Raw genomic sequence first — 20,143 nt, forward strand, 5'->3', positions numbered from 1 at the left:
CCCGCAAGGTATAGGATGGCTTAGCTGATCGGGACGAGATCAAACTAGATGCACTCACATGGTGGTTTATGACGATTCACTACTCTTTCCCAGAAATAATCAAAGGAATTAATTCTACCTTACTTAGTCAATTATAAATTTAGTTTATATTCTTGTTCCTTTCTAGTGGTCTTCACTTCTATTTGAATTTTATTGTCATTTCTAATCTCTTGATGTACTACCCCTCTGAAGTGGTTTTACATATCAATACATTCTATGTATTGATCGTATTTGGTACTACATCATTTCATGATGTAGGTTCTTGATCTCAGGTCCGCGGTCAAGCACCTTATTAGGATTTTCGTCTTCTGCTATTGGTGAGCTTCCTTTCTACCTGGGGAAAGTTTAGATATGACAATTTCTCTAGGTTTCTTTTATCAGGGTATGCCCGGGCCTTTTCCTGACGGTTATAGTTAGTTAGTAGAGGCTTCACAGACTAATTTAGTTTTCAGAAAGATCCTATAATTTTTAGCCTTATTTATCATGACTATTGTGTTGTCAGACGTTATGTGATATTAAAGAACATTTATGAAAGTGTTAATCCTTTAAGAAATCTTATTTTATATAGCTTTCTCTCTATTTAATATGTTAGGTGTATGCTCATGTGATATGCCAGAACGTTCGCTCATATTAGCAATAGTATCGGGTGGGTGTCAAGTCTAGGGCCTTGGCTCGGGGCGTGACACCAATGATTAAAAAGAGTTTGGTAGATATCACTTCAGTTGATGCTCTTGTTATTTTTCAGCTTGTCATTACTTGGACTGAATTTTTTACATTAGTATTTCTCCATGTTCCATTATTTTCCTGATACGGTCTTACATACTAATACATTTCACGTATTGACTGTCTTTAGCGCTACATCCTTTTATGATGTAGGTTCAGGCTCTTAAAGTGTATGACCTGAAGCATCATTAGGTTCTCTATCTTCTACCATTAGCAAACCTCCTTTCTATCTAGCGAAAAGTTTAGATATGATGATTTTTTTTCTTGTATTTCTTTTAGCATTGGGGATTGTCAGGGCCTTGTCTCCTCAGTTATTGTTACTCAGTAGAGGCTTCATAGATTGGTTTAGTTGTAAGTGAAAGTTTGCAGTTTTTAATCTTTATTTATCATAACAATTAGTATTGTCAGACATTAAGCGATATTAATGAACATTGATTAAAGTTTTTTTTCTTGTACAGAATCTTATTTCATATTGTTTTCACTTTATTCATTATGTTAGATATATGCTCATGAGATATGCTAGAACGTCCGCCCGTACTAGCAATAGTTTCGAGTGCGTGCCATGTCTAGGGCCATGGCTTGTGGCATGACAAACTTAGTGTCAAAGTTCAAGTGTCCTAGAGTGTCTGTGAAATAGTGTCTACTAGAGTCCTAATTATGGGTGTGAAGAACACCACAATTATAATTCGGAGGATGCAAAAAATTTAAGAAATATTTCTATTCTTTTATATTCTCGATCGTTCAATAGAACTGCCCTAAGAAACTTACGCAAATTTGTGCATTGTTACAATTTCTCATACTATGCCATACCTTTGAAGTGGTAGAAGCATTAAACATCATATTCCTATCGATGTAGTTCTCCTAGATAGAGCCAACAAAAATTTAAGTGACTACACAAGGGATTAAGAAGAGACCATTAGTACATTTAAGCCCATTGATGCAAAAGAATGCACACTTATTCACATCTATTGTGCGTCTGTGCCAAACTAAGATGTACACTCAAACTTTCTTTATTTTTTTTCAAACCATAATACAAATGATACCTTTAGTAAAAAGGTATGTTCAATAATGTATGGACTCACTTTTTCTTTTAAATTTGACATTGGGTAATCTCGTTCAAAATTTCCCTTGTTGTGATAGCCCCAACACTCCATATTCTTCTTGTTCATATGAGACTTCGATCTGTACTTTGATTGGCTCCTTCCCTATTGGCTAGTATGACCTTTCACAAAGAGCCTAACTTCATCATCTTTTTCTCTTTCAAAATGTCTCCGCACATCAGAAGAGTTAAGTTCTTGCCGCACTAGGTCAAGAGTGATAAGCTCCTTTCTATACATCATTAAATTCTCAATATTACTTTATTGGGTCCAAATACACTCCATGTCCACCCCTCCCTTAAAGGTCATTGTTGTCACTTTGACTTATCTTGTAATAGAATATAAATAGAATATTTTAGGTCTTTTCTCTTTGGTTGTTCATTGATTTATGACTTTAAACATGAAACACCTTTACTTGTAGGGCTTGGAATAGCCAAAACACCAAAATGAGGGCAACAAGTGTGGATATCACCTGTGTTACAATGTTGGCTTGAGATGTTGGTGTTTAGAGGAGGTAAAGTTCTTCTTGTGTCAATGTTGGAGATAGGTTTATTGTTGTGTGTAGTGTTAAGGGTCCAAGATTGTCCATTCTTGGGTTCTTAAGATTATACCTTCATGTGGTCTATCTATCTATCCTTTGTTTTGTTGTAATCGTTGTTTCTTGTTGTTGTTGTGAGGTGTTGTTATTGTTACCACCTTGTTGTTGTTCATATTGTCTTCATATTGTTTTTTTCTAAATCTAGTTCGGTTGGCTGACTTAGTGTTAAATCTCACCCTTATATCTCGTTATTGTGTTGTATTGTTGAATCCGAGTGTGGTCTTCAAAAGGGTCCTCAGATCTTTGATCTTGTGGACTGATTTTGAAGTATGTTTCGTGTTGTCCTTGTAATTCTTGTATTATTTGGTATCAAAGTCATCTTTGAATTTTTTATAACAAATTCAATCTTGGGCTTGAAAGTTGGAAAATTTAAAAAAAAAAAAAAAAAAAAAAAAGAAGTGAAAAATAAGTGTTCTTGTGTTTGGTGTTCTTGGCCGAGGACTTGTTGCTCATTCTTGTTGTTGTTTTGGCCAAGAGTTTGTGACTAGATCTAGTAGAAAATTTATTTGTCTAGTGTGTTTCTTGTGTTGGTTTTTTTCTCACTAACACAAAAGTGTCTAGTTCTAATGTTGAGCTTATAATATTGACCTTGTTATTGGAACTTGAAGTGGCCATGTGTTGTGGTTCAAGGTTGGCCGTGTGCTGTGCCATGTTATTGAAGATTGGAGGATGTTGTTGATGTGTTCTTGAAAAAAAAAATTGTTGTTGTTCATTTTGTTCTTCACCTCATCTCATATCTTGATCACTAAAAAAAAAGGGTGTAAACAAGATCCAAAAAGGTGTAAGACAAAGATGTAAAGTTGTTTGTGAGAAGAATTGCACACATCACATCCTAGACTTGACAACCACTTTTCCTTAAATCAAGGGACCTTGTCTTGTGGGACTAGTAAAGTCAAATCTCACCTTTTTGAGTTTGAAAAGTTGAAAAAGTTTACAAGACTTTTACTTTTCCTCCAAAACCAATTGTCATCCATCCCAAATTGTGTGAAAATTCAAATTTCAAATTTGTGATTAAAGTTGTGTAGGCCCGAGACAAATTACATGCTGCCACATCACCCTAATTACTGTTCACCATTAATATTAAGCTCAAATTTGGATTTTCCTAGTTTCTAATTGTTGATTCTTGGTTTCATTAGTTGATCCTAGAACTAATAAACAAACTAGTAAACTCCTACTAGATTGTCAATTAGTCCTTTGCATCCATTATTTGTGTCTACGTTTCTTTTGTTCTTTTGTCGTTTTTATAAATCGTAGTGCTTGTTGGTTCAAGTTCAAACATTATTTCCTTGAGTCTTCAAACAAAGAATCTATTCCGACCAAGGAGTAGACTCACCCCTCGATGAATCATGAACTACAAGCCGACTTACAACACTTGTGAATCCAAGTGTGAGGCGATCAAGTGTGTGAGAGTGTGGTGAGGTTTTTTTGAGCTTACTAGTGTTTTGGTTTGTAGGTTTGTTCTTTTTTTTTTTTTTAGGTGCAATTAAAATGGAACCCGTGGCTGCAAGTGCTATTTTTGCTAAACTTGAAGCCATTACTCGTCAATGGGAAGTGATAAATAAAAGGTTGGATCACATGGGAGTTCCAAGGGAGCAAGTGGACTTCCCGGACACACGTCAAGATGAAGACCGTAGCTCATGTGAGCTACGAGGTAAAAATGTTATCCCCTACACTCTTATGAACGTAGTTGCGGTTTACCTAGTGTAGGAGTGCATGAGTCTTCATTTTGTTATACTCTTGATATTGTTAGGTCGCATGAGGACCAAACTCTTGTTGAAGGTACCCAAGCACTAGTTGATCCTTTAGATGACGAAGTTGATTCTCCTCGTGAGAATGATTTGTGTCCATCTATGGCTAGCACTTACAACTTGACTAAGGTTCCACTACCAAGTGACGAGAGTATTCAAACACTAGTTGACCCTTGCGAAAAACAAAGTGATTCTACGTTGGTATGTGAATTACCAATAGCTAGTGAGGGTGAACAAAATGATCAACCGGGCGTAGATGATCTTGACTTGCTTGAATGTTTAGAAAACCCGAGTTGTGATTGTACTTGTGAAGATGTTTTGATTGTGGTCCTTTGGCTGCCTGTGATGGTTTGTATGTATGTAAGGACTACTTTTGTGAAAGAGAAGGTGATATGTGCTTAGAAATGCCATCTACTTCCTCTTTATGTGCTTCTTATGTTGGACATATTCCTAGTGGAGATTTTGAAACTAATAGTAAGTGCATGCATGAGAACCCTTTATTCAAAGTTGACTTATGGAACACCTTTCTCAACCCTCTTTTTGTTCATGATATTTCCAATGGTGATAAAGAGGGATTGCTTAATTTCGAAGATGACACCCTAGGGGAAAGTGAGAATAGACGAGACCTAAGTCCTTGGTTACATCTCCCATTTGACCCCGGTAACTTCTTAGGGTGTGAAGGATGGATAGTTGTTCGTAGGTCCACTTGTTTAAGTGACATTGCTATATGTGTTACGTGGACTTTACTTTCAATTAGAGCACCACCCCTTGATGGTGATTCCTTTCGCCCACTCCTTTGTAATATTTTTGATAAGTTCCTCGTGATTACAACAAAGGATTTGTGGTTATACCTTAAGTGTGTACCTCCTTGGCATGTTGATGTTGTTTATTGTACTAACTCTAACCCTAATATCATGAGGATATGGTGCTTGTTTGTCTTCTCTTTGTTCTTTCAAGGTTTAGATTCGAGGTCGAATCCTTTTCAAGAAGGGCAGGATAATACAAGTCATATGGCCACCCTAATTTCAAGACATGATTGGAGGGTATCACTTAAAGGATCAAGACTTGGTCACCCCGAGGGCACAAGAATAAGCAAGGAAGACCTGTTTTGAGCACAGGTAAGGCCGTGTGTGGAAGATTTCTTGGAGCATTGAAGACTTAAGGAATCACAGTTTTGGATAAAACTTAATGGGTCATGGCTTGATCATCTTCATTAAGGGTATTTTGGTCACTTCATTGGGTCGAAACACACTCCACGACCACCCCTCCCTTTAAGGTCATTGTTGTCACTTTATCTTATCTTGTAATAGAATATAAATAGAATATGTTAGGTATTTTCTCTTTGGTTATTCATTGATGTAAGACTTGAAACATAAAACACCTTTAGTTGTAGGGCTTGGAATAGCCACCACATCGAAATGAGGTCAACAAGTGTGGATATCACTTGTGTTACAATGTTGGCTTGAGACGTTGGTGTTTAGAGGAGGTAAAGTTCCTCTTGTGTCAACGTAGGAGATAGGTTTATTGTTGTGTGTAGTGTTAAGGGTCCAAGAGTGTCCATTATTGGGTTCTTAATAATATAACTTCATGGGGTCTATCTATCTATCCTTTGTTTTGTTGTAATCATTTTTTCTTGTTCTAGTTGTGAGGTGTTGTTATTGTTACCACCTTGTTGTTGTTCATCTTGTCTTCATATTGTTTGTTGCTAAATCTAGTTTGGATGGCTGACTTGGTGTTAAATCTCACCCTTATATCTCGTTATTGTGTTGTATTGTTGAATCCGAGTGTGGTCTTCAAAAGGGTCCTCGGATCTTTGATCTTGTGGACTGATTTTGAAGTATGTTTCGTGTTGTCTTTGTAATTCTTGTATCAACAAGCAAGCGTCTCGTCATTCATTTTAATTCCAGAAGTCTGTACGTTCATGACAAGTTTATTGAACTCAGCTAGATGGTCTTGCAACAAAGTACCTGACTCTATCTTAAATGATGTCATTGTAACAATATCCTTTTTGTCATTGCCGGTCCTAGTAAAGCTCTTGCGGTTTATCCCAAAAATTTTTGGTCATCTCATCGGTTCTTGTACTCACTTCACAAAGCACATTAGGTGCAACGAACAGTTGGATGACACTCAATGCATCATCTTTAATATTCTCCTTGTCGAAATCTGATGTACCATCGGGGCACTTTCCTTCAATAGCATGGATTGAACCTTCCCTCTGAAGCAATACCATCATCTGGATCTTCTAGATATTGAAGTTGTTGGGCCCACTAAATCTATCAATTTTAAACTTCATGGAACTCATAGTTGCTTGTTATTCCTTTCTACTACAAATAGTATTTGAAAATATTGAAAACCAAAATAATTCTATTCCGATGTGGAGTTTCAAATTGTGCTGCAACCACAGAGCATACTCAGACAGAATCTTGGCTCTGATACCAATTATTAGCAGAAATGTACTCTACTCCATAAATTTTTGCTTGCTCTCCAAGTTTACTTCCTAACCAAGTAATTTGACACATGAGATTTCTTCCACATGGGTTTGACCCCACAAAGAAGCAAAACCAACTCTTTCACTTTCAAACGAATTGAAATCCTGCATATTGAAGGAATATTGGAGATTTTCTTGTCGCAATCTATTAGTTATACATAGGCAAGGGGTTAGAATTGACAAACAAAATCGGATTGGTAGATAAACTTGGAGGGACTAACAAGGACATAACGATCACTGTGATCTATAAAACTTTCTTGAAGAACTACTTCCACACCATGCTAGCCCTCTAGAGTTACAATAGCTAACATCTCCGGCATACAATCAATAGGCTTGATTTCGCCAAATGTTTTCAGACGAACATCCTTCAATGCCGCTTCCAATAAGTTTTTCTTTTCTCTTCCATTAATGCCTTTAGCTTATAACTATATTATACTTATACATATCAACTTATCATATGGAAGTTACTGTCATATGACAAAAACTTTCTTATGTTTTGATTGCGGAAAGGTTGAATCCTTATCCCATCTTCAACTTGTAAATGAGTCATTTCTCGAAAAACATTTTCAGAAATTGACTTTAAAATCAAGTGCATGTGCTAAATGTTGAATGTACAACTTAAGAATGCTTTAAAATGTTTAAACACCGAGGCAATACCAGTTTATTATAAATATACAAGATGATCACACAACACAAATGGAACAACAACTTACTCAGTGTACAATCAAGTAATCCAAATAGCGGAACCAGGAATCAGGGCTAGTACAAACAAGGAACAGTTATTGGCAGAAAAAACTTAAGACATCTGACAGGAAAATACATCACAGCAAACCGCACCGATTAGCTTTAGCTTGAAACTTTATGTCCTGGTGAAGGAAGTTCCTTCTTCTGCTTTTTTAGTCCCCTGAATGAAACACCAAAAATTGAAGATCAATACACTTGTTAAAATTTGAATGATAATCCAATCATGCTAGTGTTATTAACAATGTTTAAAAATATTTTTGTAAAACCATATGTTTTTCCAGGGAGGTAAATGACTTAATTATAACAATGTAATTATGAAGATTGTTTGGAATATGTATTAACAAATTATGTTAAAGTTGCAACAATGAGATACTTTTAATCCAAAACATTAAAGCAATAGGTGAAATAACCATGAACATTATAAACCCTTTTATAAGAACAACATTATAATACCATTGACAATTGAAAAATATGAAAGTTAATTGGCACAGCACCTAGCAGCGGAAACAACATCAACTTTGATCCTTCTGCCATCGATTTTACCATTTTTTGTAACAATGCTCTAAATTTGACTTGAAGTTGTCATCATCCCATTCCAGTTGGCTCCACCATTGTGATTTTCCTTCTATTATTTTGATGTTTTTGGAGGTTTTAATTGAGAGAGGCAACTTCCTAAATCCGTCACAAGCAATCACCTTGAGTTCCTCCAAGTGTTCCCACATTCTCCGTGTCTCCTCCAACGTTCCTAGTTCAGGTAAGCCATACAACTCTTAACTTCTGAAATCTTGGAATTTCTGAGTTGAAAAGTGTTGCTTGATCACTCGAGCTGCATTGCACAAACAACTCTACCAAATCTCTATAACATTAAATTGTAATTTCTTCCAAGTGTTTGGGCATAGAATAGCTCCACCATCATTGAAAAGACATGTTAAACTTTCACAGATATCCAATTGGCATAATTTAGAAAATCTAAGACCGAGATGTTTACCGAAATCGGAAACACTCATTAAATTTTCAACAAAACGTGTCGAGATATTCCAGATTTGGCAAAGGGTCAAATTGTCCATTTCCTCCTTCCACTGGTCCGAAAGAACAAAAAAAACCCATTATTTTTAGTAATTTCAATCCATTAAAACTGTTTCATCCAATCAACTTCCTGAGACCCCTGCAATATTCCAAGTGTAAATCTGAAGCAAACTGCAACATGCCTGAGAGCTCTCCGTTACTGAAAATTTCACACTTGTGGACATTTATCACCCTTATTGACTTCTTGTATGGCCCATAAATAAAAGTTTCCCCAACTTCAATGTGAAACCCTTTTAATCTAGTCATCCAGATGTAATCTCTATTGAAACATGATGAGCTATCCACTCTAATAGAATGATAAGTCATATTGTGTAGAGATGATATCTCATCAAAAGAGGTCGCTCCAAGTCAGCCATGCGACATATTTAACATTTCAATGCTAGGAAATTTGATGAAAAATCCCTTGCCGATGCTCTTCAAATCAGGAACAAGCATATTTAATAGCCTCAGATTTGTTAAATTTTCCATTCCTTGCGGCAGACAACGTAACTTTGTATATTCACAATCGAGCACTTGCAAAATGTGAAGATTAGCAACAGGTGGTAACTCCGTCAACTTAAAGAAACTTTGTAGTATTAGAGAACGTTGTTGACATAAACTATTGATGAAAGAAGCCAGTTCTCTAATACTAGTTTCACTCAGATTCAGAACTCTTAGAGATGGAAATACCAAAAAGAATTTGTGGGGTATTTTGTCAAGGGGTTCATTGTCTTGCAAAAGTAAAGATTTTGTGTCTGGGCATTTCGGGAAGCAATCAGGTAGACATTCAATTTCATTGCTTATGAAAGATATTCTCTTGACAGAAGTCAACAATTTAATACGTGATATCTCAGTCAACCCAATTCCATCTTGAAAAACGAAAGTGTGTTCATCCCCAATGGTACTAGCTATCCATCTAGCAACATCACGAACCACATCATGCATCTTTACACAATCCACAATCTCCATCTTATCAGCTTCGAGCAAGCAGGCATCTTTTAGATTCTCAATCAACGTGATTCCCCTGTTGTAGGCTTGTTCATATGTGTCATGTTCACCGAGGATCCCCTCTGCCCACCAGTAATGTAAGAGATCATCTATCTTAATAGACGCTGGATATAACGAGCAATACAAGAAACAACTTCGAATATCTCGAGATTCTGAAGAATCATAACTCCACTTGATGACAGTGTAAACCTTATCTTTTACATTTTTGTTATTAGGTTCAGACCTTCTAAGTGAATCCAAAGCATATTTCCAGACCTCAACCCTTGTCTTCCCTCTCATAGACGTTCCAATAACAGTGATGCCTAAAGGTAATCCACCACACTCTCTTGCAATTTCCTTTGCCAATGGTTGAATATATGCCAGATTGGCAACATCTCCCACATTTTTGACAAACAGTTGCCAAGATTCATCCTTCTTCATTGTGGTAACTCTCATTTCGATGTTTGTTCTCATTTGCCCACAAACCTCCGAAAAATAAGAAGTTATAATAACCTTGCTTCTTGCGGGACCTCCAGGTCGGGAACACCTACATCATCCAAATCTACAGATTCCCAAACATCATCTAGTATGAGAAGGAAACTCTTTTCTTCTTCGCGCCTTTGATAGATTTTGCCGGCAATGATTTCTAAACTTGCCTCATTATCTACCATTAGACTTAGTCTACTGGCAATTTGTTCTTGAATCTTTCTTATGTCTATTAGAGGTTTAGGCACTGTAACCCATATCACAACACCAAAATAAATTTTGGAACTTGGCACATTCTTTAAGAGCTCGTTGTTCATATTCTTCACCAATGTAATACCACATACCTTTTTTAGCTAAAATCCACCCCTAAAATGTTAAGGGATAGCTTCCAAAATGAAGAATAATTATTTCATGTGGAATTTTCAAGATTTAGACCTCCCATTGTGTGGGAAATTTAAGAAGCTTTCCAACGATATAAGATTCGCCTAAATCCGATGACCGAGTGAGAAGTTAGGGCTATTTAAAGCTTCAGTCGTAGAACACCGTGATTTGGGTCCTTAGTGCATCGCGGAGATGGTTTAAACGACATTTTTCAAATTGCAGTGAGACTCCAAGATATTGGCGTGTTGCGGAGAGGTCAAATTTCCTGTCACGACCCGAACCGGGGCACTGGACGTAATGAGCATTCCGAACCATGGAGGCCTGGACGCCCTTCTACATTTGGTAATCATGCACAATATTCATATAGTAAATGAAAATTTTCGGATAACCATAGAAGACGGTACCATGGTCAAACTTATAAACTTAAACAATTTCTGAATAATCTAGACATATGACACCTGTCTGCGAAATCTCTAAAATCACAAGATCCAACATAATTTTGAAACAAAACTAGGACAAGGACCCAATCGGACCCAAAACACAATGTAATAATAATGGTTTAGAACAGGCCTTCCTAAAGAAAGGAGGTTCACCATCTGCACACTGCTTTCTGACACTTCTATGATTTAGCGGGACCTGGACTGAGTTTCAGACCCTAAAATATAGGGGGTAAATACAAAAGTACTGGTACACAGAGCAAGCCAAAATAATGTATTTATAAATAAATAAAATAGGTGAGAGCAAGTCATGAAACATCACGCATGATATAGTTTAAAATATACAGGCAAATCTTTGATAATCATAAAACATTCTTGTCAATGCAGTTCTGATCTTTGTATTACTTCTTAGTTAGGTGGTCCACTGTATAATTTTACAACCCCACGGGCAATATGGAGTCCGCCCTTGACTCGGCGGCTAAGCCCCCAACCCAAGTTTGCCGCAAGAGTTGGAGTTTTTTATTCTGATACGCCACAGGGCACTAGGCCAGCGTATAATACTAGGGGACATAATAACCCACATCGGCAAAACACGATTTTGGGCAATGAGTTATCTGAACTCAGGACTTCTTCAGGTGACCACCTAACATCTCTTTATGCCCATTTTTAACCTTATCTGAACATGCATAGTTCTAAGTTCAAAATCTGAAAATCTGAAAGAAAATCTGCATTCTGTTATGTTCTGAATTACTATGGCATTTTCTATATTGGTATCGTCATACCAAGACTTGAAAGTCATGTTCTGAGCCATAAAATCATATCACGGTTTTCTCTTTCAAAACATAAAGTTCAGACCACCATACTTCAAATAATTCAAGAAGATTCATTCTTCAATGCATTTATCAAATTATGCAAAGATCATTCCTTTTAATCATTTCAACAAACATTTGGTGGTCATGTAATTTTAGTAAACCATGAAATTCTTTCATTATATATATATTTAACATTTATCAACATGCAGAACCTCTCTCTCATCACTTTGAAAATCAATATTAAATCATTCAACAATAGTTAAGAACATTGATACCATACTTCTAAATAACATTCTTCAACTCATCACATTTTAAAATTAAGAAGTGTTGCAACATAAGAGGGAGCATAAATAGTCATGCTCTCAATTAAATATTCAACTCGATTGCATACATAGATATATAAGATTACAAATCAATTTGGGGGAAAGGCCTCAATACCAAAACAATAATTCCATTTAAGAGTCCATAATGCACAATCAAAATGTAAATTTCAAAACCCCTTTGTAAATTCATGAATTCTAAACTTTAAATCATATTCAAAGTGTTTAACCAGCCCATGTAGTTTTAGAAAAATCCCACGTACCATGGATTACAAGGTTTGAATGGTGGAACCTAGATCTTGATCCTTTTCTTGGAATTCTTAATCTTAGGGATGAGTTCTTGATATTTGGGGAAGGAGTTAGGGTTTTGATTTGAGAGGAAAATTGAATTATAGTGTATCATGGTTTTTTGGGCACAAATCTTATGTTATGGACGGATTTTGGGTGAAGATATAGACATGGTGAAGGACTCAAAAGAAAAAAAATAAGACTTGTTTCCATTTTTTAGTTGTAACTGTCTTTAAGAGTTATTTACAGAGAATCCTAACGGCTAGTTTAGTTAGTTAGATAGCTCACAGTGTAGTCTATATATAGACAATCTACATGATAACTAATCAATAAAAGTTGTTACTCTTCTCTCTCATCTTAATCCTCTCTCAGTTCTCTTTCTTTCTCTCTTCTACAAACACTATCAAACTCTGTACTTCTGTCACAATCCGAACCGGCGCCCTGGCCATGACGAGCATTCCCAAACCCGAAGGCCCCAAACGCCCTCTGTCTATCAAGTAATCATGCACAATATTCATAAAGTAAAAGATAATGCGGAAATTAAAATCTGAAACGGAAACATGGTCATAATACTGAAACTAAAAATGCGTCTGAATAACAATGTCTGACTTAGTCTGCAAAATCTCTACCATGAACAAATCAAAGTTGCCTGAAAGCTGGGACAAGGCCTCCAGTAGACCAAAACCTAACTAATAGTAGTAATATGAAATAACCAGGCCTTCTGAATCATAGAAGGCTCACCACTGTAACTCCGGTCTGTGATCTGGAATCTCTACTATTTATCTGAACCCCTAGACTGTGCCTTAGAACCTGGAAAGAGGGGGGGTCAACACAATTATGCTGGCACGCAAAACAATCCAAAATAGAGTAATTGAACATATATTTATATATATCTATATATATATATGATACATGTGAGCAATTTTTCATCAAAACATCATGCATAAAACAGTTTCTGAAAAACATATGTGCACTTTCTAAAAACATGTAACCTGTCTGTAAATCTCAAACTCTGATCTGTATATTACTTCTGAGTTACGTGGTATCCCCTACAAGTCTGATATTCCACAGGCGATATGGAATCCGCCATTAACTCGGCGGGGAAGCCTCCAACCCTAGTGTGCCACAAGGGTTGGAGTTCCTGAATCTGATCTACCACACGACACTTAAGTCAGCATATAATAATATACCCAGGTCAGCAAACCACGGTTTTGGGAAAAGAGTTGTCTGAACTCACGCCTTCTTCGGGAAACCACCTAAGCTCTCTTTATGCCCTATTTTAACCTTTTCTGAACATGCATCATTCTGAAGTTATAAAACATACAAATCTAATAATGTTTGATTTCTATATTTGTCTGTGTCTGTTATGGCATTTTCTGAGTTTGGTATCATCATACCAATACTTGCAAGTCATGATTTCTAAGCCATAATACATTAAGATAAATCTTTCATTTAAATAAAAGCTTAGACCACCCAAAAACATGCAACTGATATAGAAGATTTCGTGTTTCGAAACTCAGGTCAAAATCATGCAAAAACTTCATCAAACATATGGTGATCTAGTGCCTTTAGCAAATCATGCACTCTTTTATTACATGCATTATGAACATTAAACATTCATGCTAAATTCCCTCTTTAGTGATTTAAAACCACCTTCAAATCATAACAAGAGTTCAATTATTTCATATAGTGCTTTTCAAGAATGCATTGCAAAACAATTCATATGCTATGAAAAATCTGAAAATTCATAATAAGAGGGAATTCACCAAAAGTTATGCTCTCAACAAGAAATCATTCTTAAATACATGCTTTCACACATACATATTCTCAAATCACTTTGGGGAAGGTCAAAATACCAAAACAATGATGTTAAAACATCTAGTACGCGAATATATACATAGCTTCAAAAACTCCATTCTAAAACATGATTTTTCTATGCCCATGAGAATTTAGGAAAACCCAGCGTACCTCTATTTCAGAAAATAATGGGTGCTTCTTGAAGCCTATGGATTTGGGATTCCAAATCTCTAATCGATTTTGAAAACCCACAGTTGAATCTTGATTTATTTGGATTTTTAGTTTGAAACCCTTGGGAGTGTTCTTGAGAATTTTTAGATGAATGTGGATGTATTTTGGAGAATTGGGGGATGAATTTCGTGTTTTTGGCTGAATAAAGGTGGGAAAATGACCATTTTCCCCCAAAAACGGAGTGCTTAAGTCACTTGAAACCTTTACATAGGCACCGCCTATGCTATCGCCTATGTTTACATAGGCGACGCCTATGCTATCGCCTATGTTTACATAGGCGCAGCCTATGCTATCACCTATGCTTTCCAGTGGCCATGTACGATTGGTTAGGCGATGCATATTACTTTGAAAGGCCATAACTTCTTGCTCGGGTACCAGATTTTAGCAAAATTGGTATCGTTGGAAAGCTAACTCAAAAACCTACCATTTTACACATAGTAAGATCTCTAATTTGACATATACAAAGAGTCATGTTCAATAGAAGTTGACACAAATTATAATATCCACTTAAAATTAATCGATCGAAGTAGTTTTCAACTCGTCCTTGAGTCAAAGGACCCCTATGGTCTAAATTAAAGCTTGAATGGATTCATATACTACACAAATAATTAACACGCCATATTGGCATAGGATTTATGGCTTTGGTATTATCAGCACATCAGAATCATTACACATTTCTGTTGTTATCTACCTGTAGGTTTAATCTAGTGGAAATTTTGGTTGAATCTTTCTTACATCTATTGGTGGTTTCGGCACTGTAACCCATATCACAACGCCAAAAGATGGTTTGGAACTTGGCACATTCTTTAAGAGCTCGTTGTTTAGATTCTTTACCAATGTAGTTTTTGCCAACTCCTCCGGTACCCCAGACACCGATGATGCATACCTGAAAAGATTCAAAACCCAAATAACTTACCTAGTGAAAGATGCACCAATTGCCACAGAGAAGAAATTTAGAAAATTAGTGAAATAAGAACGTTGGAGTCTTTGATCATTATAATCTCTTGATCCCATGTTTGCTAATTTCTCTGCATATTTATTATGTTAAATTATAAAACAAAATGCATAACGACTGTCTTAAAATCTTAAAATTGAATAGATTAACGTTTAGACAATTTAGTGTGACAAATGTATTCAATGGTCCCTTTTACAAATTGAATCGATCCGACCTATATATGGACAGATCGATTATCGATCTGACAAATATATGGACGGATCAATTATCAATTTGACAGATGAGAAAATAGAAGTAGGCCATTTAGCTAATTGAAACTTGAATAGGCTTAATAGCCAAATTTTCTCCATCAAATGCCAATATTATGACCCAGACATTTGAATTTTTTGAGATAATTGTACTAATTAGCCCAAAAGAAATTAATTAGGCAATCGAATAACTTCACTAGTTAGATCCAAAGCAAAAATTATTACAGAAAGCGTTCACGTACTTTATTAAGTTAACTGGATAGGATTTTCATTCATTTATTCTTTTAACTCAAACAGGATGTCTAATAATATCCACCTAACAAATTTAACAATTACCAAATTGATACAAGAAAACCAAGGGATACACAAAATTAAACTCCAAACAGTCCACAAATCACAAGATTCGAGGACCTATTGGAGACCAACTCTTGGATTCACTACAACACACAATGACGAGATAGAAAGGTGTGTTTTCAAAACCAAAACAGAAAAAACAACAATAAGATGAGAAAAATATGGTAAGAACAATAACAACAAGAGACAACAACTCACGGGTTGAAGATTACAAGATACCCAAATAGTTACAAGATTACAATAAACAAAAGGGATAGATAGTTAGACCTTGGTTGGTATAATCTTAAGAACCCAAGATCATGTGATATTCTTGAACCCTTAACGCTAGACACAATGGTTAACCTAAGTCATATGTTGAGACAAGAGGGACTTTACCTCCTCTAAACACCAACGTCTCAAGCCATGAATGCAACACTACTTATTCCACACTAGTATCACGCTAGTTTCAAAGAGTTATACAACTTACAATATCATCAAATTCTAAGACAAAACTGACCTACAATGTTTTATTTATACTAGGTTACAACTAGAATACAAAATGACCAAAAGGCCCTTTAATGAAAAGCCTTAAAATGTCGCCCATGGAGTGTAGTGTAGGTTCGGTTTTGGTATGTATTTTAGGACCTCTTTTGTATTTTTCTTGCACACTACAAGCCTCGGGTTCATTACACTTTCACAAGTCCATCCTCGTGGTGGTACTTGTATCATCCTCTTCTTCTTGAAAAGGATTTGACCTTGAATCTGTACCTTACAAAATCAAAAGAATGCAAACCAGCACACATCCTCATGACATGAGGGGTTATGGTTAGCAAAAAAAACACATAAACATACCATGCTGAGGCGTAACAAACTTAAAGTATAGCCACGGGTCATTTGTTTTAATCATGAAAAGGTTAGTACAAATGCTACAAAGGAGGTGGCTCGGTCAAGCATCAAGACAAAAGGAAAATAGTCCAAGAGTAATCCTTTCCCACCCTAAGATGGTACCGGGATGAAATGGGAGGAGTAACCAAGGACTTAGGCCTTGACCACTCTCACTTTCCCCTAAGGTACTGTCTTAAAAATTAGGCATACCTTCTATATCCCTGTGGAAAATATCATGAGCACAAAGAAGAAAAAGAAAGGTGTCACACGAGTCAACTCTAACTATGATCTCCTTATGCATGTACGCACTAGTTTAAAGTCCAACAACACTAGTAGGCTTAACATAGGAAACACATAAAGAAGAAGTAGATGGAATTTCTAAGCATGCAACACTTTCTCTTTCAAGAGAGTAGTCCCTACATAAACTATCATGGGAAGCAAAGGGATCACAAGCAAACCATTTTACCAAGACAATTACAATTCGGGTTTCCTAAACAATCAAGCTCGTCAAGGTCATTTCCACCCGATTGATCATAGTCCACAACCTTACTAGTTGTTGGCAACTCATATACCAACATAGACCCACCTTGGTTTTCACAAGGGTCAACTAGTGTGTGAATACTCTCGGCACTTTGTAATGGAACCTTAGTCAAGTTATAAGTGCTAGCACTAGATAGACACAAATCATTCTCACGAGGAGAATCAATTTCGTCATATAAAGGATCAACTAGTGCTTGCATACCTACAACAAGAGTTTGGTCCTCATGTGGCCTAACAATACTAAGAGTATCACAAAAAGGAGACTCGAGCACCTCTACCCTAGGCAAAGTCGTAACTACACCTACTTGGCTCCTACTAGCCACAACACAACATTCTAAGTTCATAGGAATGTAGGGGATAACCTTTTTACCTCGTTACCCACGTGATCTACGGCTTTCCTCTTGATGTGTGTCCGGGAAGCCCACTTGCTCCCTTTGACCTACCATACGATCCAACCTTTCATTTTCCATAGCTAGGTCTCGGGACAGAGTGTAAAGGTAGGCCAAAATGACATTGGTGGCATTGTTGTCCATGGGTTGAGAGGTTAAAGCCACAGGTTCCCTTGTAATTGTACCTAAATAAAGAAAAGAAAAGAACAAGACTACCAAGAAAAACACAAGTTATTTTGAAACAACCTCACCACACTCTCACACACTTAATTGTCTCACGCTTGGATTCACAAGTGTTGCAAGTCGGCTCGTAGTTCGTGATGAATTGAGGGGTGAGTCTACTCCTTGGTCAGAATGGATTCTTTGTTTGAAGGCTCAAGGAAAGTAGTGTCCGAACTTGAACCAAGAAGTACTGTGATTTTAAAAATGATAAAAGCACAAAAGAAATGTAGACACGAACAATGGATTCAAAGGACTAATTCACAATCTAGTAAGAGTGTACTAGTTTATTAATTAGTACTAGGATCAATTAAATGAAATGAAGGATCAACAAATAAGAAACAAGGACATCTAAAATTTGACCTTAAAAATTGTCAGTGAACACTAAAACATGACATGGCAGTCACGTATTGGAAGCGGTTGTTATCAAATTTTATTTTCCAATTCAAGTCTTGATCCAATTGTAATTTGAAATTGGTGGGAATTGGTTAAGGAGGGAAAAAAAGTCTTGAAATTCTCTTTCAAATTCAAAAAGCAAGACTTGACTTTTCTCCTCAAGACAAGGTCCTTAAATCATGGAAAAGTTGTTGAGAAGTGATTGATAGGTCTTTAGTGGTTAGGGGTCTTTCAAGACTAACAAGTTTCCACACCTTTTCCTTCACCTTTTTGGATCAAATAAGAACTTTATTTTTATATAAAGGTATGAAGTTAGTGATGAAAATCAAGAACAACAACAACATTCACCAAGAATGACAACAACAATTTTCAAGAACACCAACAATTCCTTTTTCACAACCCACTCTAAACCCACAACAACATTGTCTCACATAGCCAAGACTACCATATATTTAACAAAATTGGTCTTAGGACACCAATTTTATAATATCATAACACGGCCAAACTAAGAACAACAACAATATTCACATTACAATTCCAAACCGTGAGCCACAACAATACTAACAACAATCGGCCAAGAATATGTTCACAACAACAACATCAACATTTCAAGCTCAAATCTAAGAGATAGACTTAATGTGTTAGTGAGGAACAATAATAACACTTAGAGACAACAAAGAAAAGTAAAAATCTTGTCCAAGACAGAACAAGAACACAATTTTCGGTCAAGAACACAAATTGGACAGATTGCTATTTTTCTAAATTTTCAGTTTTTTTTCATCAATTTTTTTTTAAAGTAACAAGCCCAAGATTGAAGCCATGCTTTGATATCAAATGATACAAGAAAACCAAGGGATACACGAAATTACACTCCAAACATTCCACAAATCACAAGATTCAATGACCTATTGGAGACCAACTCTCGAATTCACTACAACACAAAATGATGATATAGAAAGGTGTGTTTTCAACACCAAAACAGAAAAAACAAAAATAATAAGAGAATAATATGATAAGAACAATAACAACAAGAGACAACTACTCATGAGTTGAAGATTTCAAGATAAACGGTTACAAGATTACAATAAACAAAAAGGATGGATAGTTAGACCTTGGTTGGTATAATCTTAAGAACCCAAGAACATGTGATAATCTTGAACCCTTAACTCTACATAAACGGTTAAACTAACTCCTATGTTGACACAAGAGGAACTTTACCTCCTCTAACAAACAACATCTCAAGCCATGAATGCAACACTAGTGATTCCACACTAGTATCACCGTATTTTCGGGTTGCCTCCTAAAGAGAAGAGAAGAATTGTCTTTCAAAGTGTCATACAACTTACAATATCATCAAAGTCTAAGAAAAAAATGACCTACAATGTTCTATTTATACTAGGTTACAACTAGAATACAAAATGACCAAAAGGCCCTTTAATGAAAAGCCTCAAAATTTTGCCCATGGAGTGTAGTGTAGGTTCTATTTTGATGTGTGTTTTTGGCCCTCTTTTGAATTTTTCTTGCACACTCCAAGCATCACGTTCATTACACTTTCACACGTCCATCCTCGTGGTCGTACTTGTATCACAAATTCTATAAAATTTAGGATTACTAACCTTGATTTAATTTGAACAATTAATACCTTATCAGTATCCAATAGTTGGAGGATGTTTCGAAGATTCCTTGTTGCAGCTAGCTGGCCTTCTATCGATGATACCAGGATGTACTCAACTTTTTCCATCCCTTAGTTTTCTACCAACAAATTGGATCCAAAGTTTTCTCCGACCTCTTTAAGCCTGCAAAGCTGATCTCTGATGTTCTTTTCTTGAGTGGAGACTTCCAATCGAAGGCTGCAATTTGTACCATATTTATATACAAGCTTCTTTTCTCTTGCGTCGTTTCCCATTTATCCTCCAGCTCGTTAACATTTTCGATCC

At 36.2% G+C, this 20,143-nt stretch overlaps 1 pseudogene; it reads right to left on the reverse strand.

Moving 5' to 3' along the window:
* Positions 1 to 7,539: 7,539 nt before the first annotated feature.
* Positions 7,540 to 20,143, reverse strand: part of LOC107862679 — a 73,466-nt pseudogene continuing 60,862 nt past the window's right edge.

The sequence above is a fragment of the Capsicum annuum genome, chromosome 1 (genome assembly GCF_002878395.1).
Source record: "Capsicum annuum cultivar UCD-10X-F1 chromosome 1, UCD10Xv1.1, whole genome shotgun sequence".
NCBI lineage: Eukaryota > Viridiplantae > Streptophyta > Magnoliopsida > Solanales > Solanaceae > Capsicum > Capsicum annuum.